Source organism: Oryzias latipes, chromosome 24 (assembly GCF_002234675.1).
Source record: "Oryzias latipes chromosome 24, ASM223467v1".
Lineage (NCBI taxonomy): Eukaryota > Metazoa > Chordata > Actinopteri > Beloniformes > Adrianichthyidae > Oryzias > Oryzias latipes.
Window position 1 is genome coordinate 17,165,605 of NC_019882.2, and position 8,720 is coordinate 17,174,324.

Sequence of the window (8,720 nt, forward strand, 5' to 3'; positions counted from 1 at the left end):
TTTTTCACAAACAGGAGATCTGAAATATTCAAGAATAAGTTGCTCTAACTGTTATAGTTTACATTTGATTCTCAAAGCAGCTAGAATTGGCTTAGGTAATCAACTGCACCCAAAACTGTGATTATATATACTTTTCATTGCAACGTGAGGTTTTACCCCTGCAGAAGCTTGGAGGTTTTGAAATGACTCACAGCAGCTCATGCAGCATGTCTCTATCTTTCTATAGCAGTTCATTGTTTCCTCATCTGTTCTTTGACTCACCTTCTGACTGCAAAGTTTCCTGCCTGCTGTGATATTCTAGAAAAACTGCTATATTTGCATGGGATAAATCAATTCCATGACAATTTGGGAACAATGGGTCACCGGGGGTGAATAATGATGTGATGGTAGTTTGTGATCAAACTCACTCCAGATAGCATGTGCACAGAGAGCGCAAAATGTGCTGATTCTGTGCTTTATTCTGAAAGGATTCACCAGCAAAAAAAACAACACTACAAAACATGATATTTTAAACATTCTCATTATTTATTGCATAAAATAGTACGTGCATGAGCTGTTGACTGGATAAGAGACAAGAAAAGTTTTCTGAAATGAAAACAGGATTGCAAGTGTTGCATGCAAATTCAATTCATAAAATTAATAAAAATCAACAGAAATTTGTAAGCAGTCCCATGTTGTAAGATAAGAATTCAATTCAGAACAATTTAGTTCAGTTTACTTGTAAATGGGCTAATTCACAACCAAGGTGATCCAAAGGTGGTACACAAAAAGAGAGAAACATCCAATGCAATCAATTATTTTAATCCAAGTCATCCCAGACACTATAATCCAAATTAATCCAGAATTTTTTCAGCAAAACCAGATTATTTATATTGTATTCTCCCAGTAACATTTCCAGTGTCCAAACAGGGGTGGAGCTCTGAGGGGGGTTGTTTCAGAAACGTAATTTTAAAGGGCCGTGTTATTCTAAAGCCTTTCAGAGTAAACTGTATCCATGTATATCAGGGGTGTCAAACTCATTTTCACAGAGGGCCACATAAGCATAGTGGCTGTCTTTGAAAGGGCCAGATAAAAACGTATACAAATGTAATGAAGAATAAATGCAACTACTCCTTAATATTAAAAAACTCGTCATTTATTTATTATAACTTTTTAAAGTGACAATTACAGTTGCATAGAAAACATATGTTTGCTTGTTACTCTAGCATAACTGCTTTATAAATTGATTCTTTCAGGCTAGGTTATATGGGCAGTGTTTAAGTCCTAATGTATAGTTGCCCAATCCGATGTTTCAAGTTTGATTCCCCCTAGAAACGCATAAATACACACCAATAGAAATTAAAAACGTTTATGCACTCGCGGGCCACATAAAATGACATGGCGGACCACATTTGGCCCACGGGCCTTGAGTTTGACACATGTGATGTATATGATGATATATTACCGTTGGCACACTAAAGAACAATTTCTTAATGAAATATTAGTTATTTCCACAGCTCATTTTTCAACCCGGAAGTAAGACGACTCGATCTCTGAGGCACCAACTTTCACTCTGTGTGGGAGTGAAAGGCGTCATGATGTCAGCCAATAGAGTCTGTCTGTGTTTCTTCCACAAAAACAAACAACATCCAAACTTTTGTAAAGATGACTGTGCAGATTGTGCATATAAAAGGAAACCGTTTCGTCGATCACTGCCAGCTCTATGGAGAAAGTGTGTGTGTGTGATATCCTGGAAGGGGCTGTTCCTCACTTTATGACATCACAATGTGAGGACCCGCTCATTTTTCGTGGATTGGGAGGGGCTGGTGTTCAGAGAGCAGATTTGTAGAGGAATTCTCAATCATGTGAAAGTCAAACTACCACTTTGGGGTTGTTTATAGTGATGAAAGAGCATCATCATTTACTTAAGAGCTCAAAATGTTGATTTTTCATGATATAGACCCTTTTAAGCTTAATTTTCTTTATGTTACGGCTGTGGCTGTATATGGTTTTGTTTAGTTGTGTTTGTTCTGTGTTTTGTGTATTTGATTTGTTGCAGAGTGGGACTTCTGTGTTTTTTGTTTTTGTGGATCTTTGTGTATATGTCTATGTGTGATTATTTTCAGGTGTGCTGGAAAGGGTGTGGGTCCTCCCATTGGACTCAACCTGATGGAGGCAGCCTTTAACCCTTGTGCTGTCCTAGGCCCTTTAACATTGGGAGTGGGTCATCCAGACCCACTAGACAGTTCACTGAACCTTTGTTCTTCAATGATTTGTGATCTTCACTGGTGTCCATGGATAACATGAAATCTTTCCACCTTTATCCACTTTTGTCATGGTAGGGAGAACACATCAATGTAAGGCTGGGGTCATCTAAGATAGCACAAGGCATAAAAGCACCACATGGACCTCTAGTCTGTGAGAAGTGAGCCTTACAGCAACAGTCTAGATTGCAGCTTGGCCCGCTGCAATCTGCTGTGTCCCAAAGGGGACACAGCAGGTTCTGCAGATGGGTGGATGCATTTGTCATTATAGCAGCAATGGGGGGGCAAAAAGCAGACAAACAAAAATACTAGAAAATCTGCTGCAAGAGAAAAAAGACATTAGCAGTTGCAACAATGACATAAGCATTTGTGGATAAAAAATGTGCAGACATGGGAAAGGTGTACAGTGAGGAATATGAGGAAACTCCTAGTTTGTCCAAAGATGTCCCCCTAAGAGTGAGAAGAGTAGGGCCAAAGGGCAGATAGGCAGGGTCCTGGGAGAGGCGTCAGACCAGAGTGGAATTTTCTCCGGTTGGATCAGGCTGTCGGCCCTGCTTCCAATTCCCTCACACGTGGAAGAACAAGAGACGGAAGGTCAATGAATGATGAGCAAGCAAGTCTTTGGATATCTGTAATGCTGCTTACCTCCTCATTGCATTATATTCTGCTACCATTTACTCCTTAATCCACGATCACTGGCAAGCATCACTGGGGTGCAGCCAAGTCAGATTTCTCAGGTGCCAACCGGAAAGTTTTAATTCCAGCATTAAAGGCAGAGAGGGTGTCCTGATTAAAAATATGGAGTTGATTCAGTTTTTTCAAAAGGGGAACCTGATAGCTGAAGTTTCTGTCCCCATTCTGGTTAAAACAATACTTCAGCAGACTGACATTACTCTGTTAGGTAAGTCTGGAACTATGAGCTCCAAGACAGAAAAGGGAACTTTACCAAATGAAGTGTTAACTTAAGATTTTGATGTTTTTTGCTTTTAACTGGCAGCATCTAAATAGATGCTAACATATGAGTCCAATCTATCAACTGCATTTTGGATCATTTAGAAGATTTTTAAAGAAGTTTTAGAACAGCCTGATATTGAAAGAAATAAAGCCATTTAATCTTGAAATATAAAATGCATGGAAGAAGTTTTTTTCCGCATTACTCAAAGTGCTTCTAACTCTTGATGTACAGCTGAGATGAAATAAAGTAGTTCCAGAAACCTGATCTACTGTAGGACTTAAAAGTCATCATCAAAAATAACGTCACACACGAACTGGAGACAAAAGAAATTCCAACCCTTGTGATTCTATTGTTCCTAAATGAATCCCTGAAGCCTTTAGATAATAATAATAATAAAAAAACAATCACTGTAGCTGAAAATATGTAAAAACTTCACTCATCTGAATTTGCAATCATTATATTCTCCTGCGGTTGATAGCTGTCTGAGATAATTAAAAAAAAAGAAGAACCAAAATCAAGGAAGGAAATTAAACAGATCAGTTAAAAAAAAGATAAGTGTCATTTATTTTGGCTGTGCCCCTTCAGGATGGTGAGTCAGGTTTGTGTCTGGAGAAGTCTGGCTTAGTGGGTATTTCCCAAAATTGACATTTGACAAAACAACTTCAATCAAGAAGACTGTTGTTAAATGAACAGCAAATATATGTAAACTGGTCTATATTACTGCATCTAGTACCAAAACAGCTTGTTACTGATTCAGTTCTGGTCTGAATAATGAAATAGTCACTTTTCACAAAAGAAAACACAAATGTATCTTCCTAAAATTTCAACTGAATCAAACAATCAACCAAAAACAATTTTCCTGTGTAGATATGAAGTTCTTACACTCCTCCTAATGTTTTTTTTATTACAATTTTGCTTTTTCAAGTGTTCATCCTGTGTCTTAAAAACTTTCCTTTGCACTGTCAATATTGGTTTTTGAGAAAGTGAAACCCTATTTTCCTGTGTCCTGGTAAAAATGAAAAGAAAATTTAAACCTTTAACGGTACATTTTGATCACATCGATACTTTCATTTCTTCAGGACGTCAGCATTCCTGATTTACACCAGATTACAACTGAAAAGAAATATCCTAGGTGTGTCAGTTACAGTAAAGCACTGACACACCTGAAAAAAACAATAAATCACAAGCTAAATGAAGCAGAAAGAAGCCAACCAGATCCGAGCAAGAGAAATCAAACAAAAGCAAAACCAGAAAAGCAAACAAACCCAGGAAGATCATGACAATTTCTGAAGAATAAATGACAGAATATGTCCATTTTAAGAAATGGTGACAAATGAAATTGTTTTAAATAAACTACTAAGCATTTCTTTATTTTTTTTAAAAACATTACCAACCATTTTAAAATCTAAAATGCAAACAGAAATATGCGAGCATACATTCGATTGTGTTATTGCTTTACGTTGCTGCTGCTATTGGTAAAATGTTAATGTAAACAATTTTGCAATTTTTTTTTCAAAAGGTTAATAACTTAGGAAAATAATCTAATCATCTACTAAACTTAAATCATCTGGACAGGTTCCCCACATGTCATTAAATTGGTTCAATTTGGTTCTTAATGGGGAAGACTTCAGACTTGACAGCTATCCAGAAGACCATCATTGATTCCCTCCATAGTCTGGATAAACCTCAAATGTTTGTAGCTAAGGAGGCTGTCTGTTCCCAGAGCGCTGTGTCCAATCAGATCAAGGGCAAGTCTAATGGAAGAACAAACTGTGGCAGGAAAAGATGCAGCAGCAGAAGAGATGACTGTGAACTTCAGCAGATCATCAAAAGGACAAGATTCAAGAACCTGCAGACCTCCAGAAAGAGTGGAATGAGGTGGAGAACAGTTTTAAAAAATGTTGGTCAGTGGTTTAAGCTCCTGTTTTCTGATGGAAGTAAAATGTGATTTGAATTTACGAATCAAGGTCCATGTTTGGAGGACGGTTGGTGAGGTGCAGAACCCAAGCTGCTGGAGGTCCAGAGTGAAATCTCCAGTCGGTCATGATTTGGGTGCAATGTTCAGCGCTGGTGTTGGTAAACTCTGCTTTCTGCAATCCATAATCACTCCAACAGTCTACCAGAATGTTCTAGAGGACTTCATGATCCTTTCTGCTGGAAATCTGGATGGAGATGCAGATTTTATCTTCCAGCAGGACCTGACCTCTGTTCAGACTATTGGAGATGGAGATAACATTTTGAAAATATATATATATATATAAAATATATTGATTGATGTGATCTGAATCTTTGTCTTTAGATATAACCCCGATTAAAAAAACCCAAAAACAAATAAATATTTAAATCCATTAAACAGTTGGACCTGAATTTATATTCTATTAATTTTTCATTTTTCTGAATGAAATTATGCAAATAAATCCCCTTTTCATGTTATTTACATTTTGTTGAAAGGGTCCATAAAACCTTTTAAAACATATTCTTTAGAAGAAAGCCCAAAAAGTAATTCTGTAATTTTTTGTTTTGGACTCATGCGTATCCTGGAAGCATTGGACAAATAAATGTAAATTGAGATTTTATGGGCTCCATAGAATAACAGTCATGGGTACTGGCAAACAGGGCCTTGATTTTAGTGATTCAAAAAATTTTCAAAACTGTAATTCCTTTAATTCCCAGCATAATGTGAACTGTGGCTTTTGCTGCATCTTGGAAAATTATGCACCATTTTTGTTTAATGCACAAAATTATAAGAAACAAAACCAGATTTATTTTTTAATAATTTCAAAGCAATTTAATTCAGTTTTATTTCTGTAGCCCAATATTACAATAGTTGTCTCAATGGGCTTCACACCGATAATTGTATAATGGAGATGAAATCATAAAGAACATGAAGTCATAGGTAATGGCTAAACTAAACTACACAGACTAGGCTAAACTGGACATCCCTCCCCTTAGACCCTCCTTCTCAGTAAGGAAAAACAGATTAAAAAAAAAACGGAAGAAACCTTAGGGACGTCCACATGAAGGAGGGATCCTCCCCCAGACAGATAGGTACCAGAACTCTTAGAGAATAATTAGCTTCCGTTCCCTTGGAGGGGAGTGGGAAAGAGGGACAATACATGAATTGCACTGCACCAAACAGAGGCATGGAGAACTGAATGACAAATAAATGATCAAGTGCACTAAACTTCCCCCAGCTTCTAACTTCTAGCAGCCTAGTAACAACTAATTGTTATTGTTAAGTTTAATTCAAACATGTTAACAGTAAGTTAAATAATCTTTGAATACTAGCTAGTCTGACAATAAGCCTGTCCAAAGAGGAATGTTTTCAGTCTAACTTTGAATGTGGAAACTGTGTCGGCCTCTCTCACATGAGCTGGGAGTTTATTCCATAAGACAGGGGCTTGGTGGCTAAACGCTCTACCTCCAACCGTACTTTTACTAATTCTCGGAACCACAAGCAGTCCTGCATTTTGTGACATAGACATTCTGGTCAGGTTTAATGGATAAATACATAGAAAATTAATGCTGTGTTTCCTGATTATGTTTCCTAAGGGTAGCGTGTAAATCATAAACAGGATGGGTCTTAAAAATGAGCCCTGTGGGACCCCATATCTAACACGAGTGCAATGAGAGGACTGTCCACTTACATTAGCAAACTGGTAGCGGATAAATAGGACTCAAACCACTGGTAGCACTAACCAAAAGTTTGACAACATGATAAATTCAAATCAAAACACAGTCACAGAGTGGTCCCAATATTTGTATTGCAATCTCACATTTTTTATTGGTGCAGGTGTGAAATGAGAGGCCCATGTGCTCCCTGACTCCCTGCGTGGACGAATAAACCAACAAAGGGAAAACCTGGGTCTTGTCTGGCCCGCATGTCTCCAGGACCCTCTTGCCTCGTGAAACCTCTTTCTCTGCCACCTCAGTTCTGCTTTGTTACTTCCAGTTGCCCCCCCCCCCCCCCCCCCCTAAAATTTGTCATCTGTATTATGAGTGTCTGTGACGCACGGCCCGTCTCGACCTCCTCTCAGACTTGAGACATAAATCACAGAAGAACCAAATTAGAACCCCAAAAAAAACAAAAAAAAAGGAACAGAGTGGGGTATTTTTGCAAGCCTCTGGATATGGAGCCTTTATGGAAAGGTTTGGGTGGTGTAGGTCAAGCACAGATAGTGCTGCTCGATCCATGGTTATTTAAATTAATCTAATGCAAAGAGAATATCACAAAATTAGTAATCTTAATTATATATCAAAAAACTATCCACAGGCATGGCAAAACATGCATTTGCACAAACAAAAAACAATAAGAAAGTGAAATCAAAATACAGTTTTATCTTTTTCATCTCAGTTTATTATGTATTTGTAACAGACTGCGCTCAGGGAAAGCATCAGGAAGTCATTTGAGTGAGGAAATTGAGAGAGGGTTGTTCTTTTTTTTGATTTGGAAACATAAAGTAGCCTGTGACTTCACAACAGCTGAAAGTTTTATGAAAAACACAACAGGAAGTTTAGGACTCAAAAAGGCAGTTTTCCAGTTTATGCTTTTGATCCACCACTAAAGACTAAAGATTAAGATGTCTAAGATGTCTTAAGAAATATAAATGTGATACTCTCATAAGAAAAGAAACACTCTTAATCTTCTTTAAAGTCTGAAATAGGGGTTTAGCCCTTTAACGCCCCAGCATGAATGTGTTCTGTTCCAAAAATCTGGTCAAGACTGGTTATACATGTATTAAAAAGACCCTTCTCCCCCATGGATACACATGCAAATATTTGATTTTGATAAGATGAATCTGACGCCATTAACGCCTGAGCTTGTTGCATCACATCCTGCTCATGCATTTAGCCGAATTTCAGGTATTTTCAAAGAAACATCTTGTGACGTGTGCGGTCACAGAGGTCATCCTAAATGGAAACAACAGAATGATGGAACCATTTCAAAAATGATTTTGGTCTAGATGGGTCAAATACATTCTCATTATTTTCACTTTTCTGTTTAATATCAGCTTAATCAAATGTCCAACAAAGTAGTTTTCACTTTTACCGTGAAACACTCAAGTCCAAATATTAAGACATTTGTCTCATCTGATTTTTGGAAAAGAATTCTGTAAATTGCTAAAAAAAATATTATTTCCTAGTTAAATAGATGCACATAGCCAAGCATTATCAGCATCGCTTCAGAAATCTTCACAGTGGACTCTGCTAATGTGTAATGTTAACAACAAAACAAGACTGAACCCATTACAGAGCCCTGTGGTACACCAATGTTTTATGTTGCTGTGTGGGGAAGACTCTTTTTTAACATGAACTGTAAGAAAAAAGTATTTAACCTCTTAAGACCCAAGCTAATATTTGAGCTCACCCTCTAAACATGTAGTAGCATGTAACATCTAATTAAGTTGAATGACCTGCTGTGGTAATATACGGTAATGTATTAGGTTGATTTAGCCTCCTAAGGCCAAATCAGTTGTTGTGATACCAATGGATTTTCCAGTCTCTAGGTTATGATCAACTAC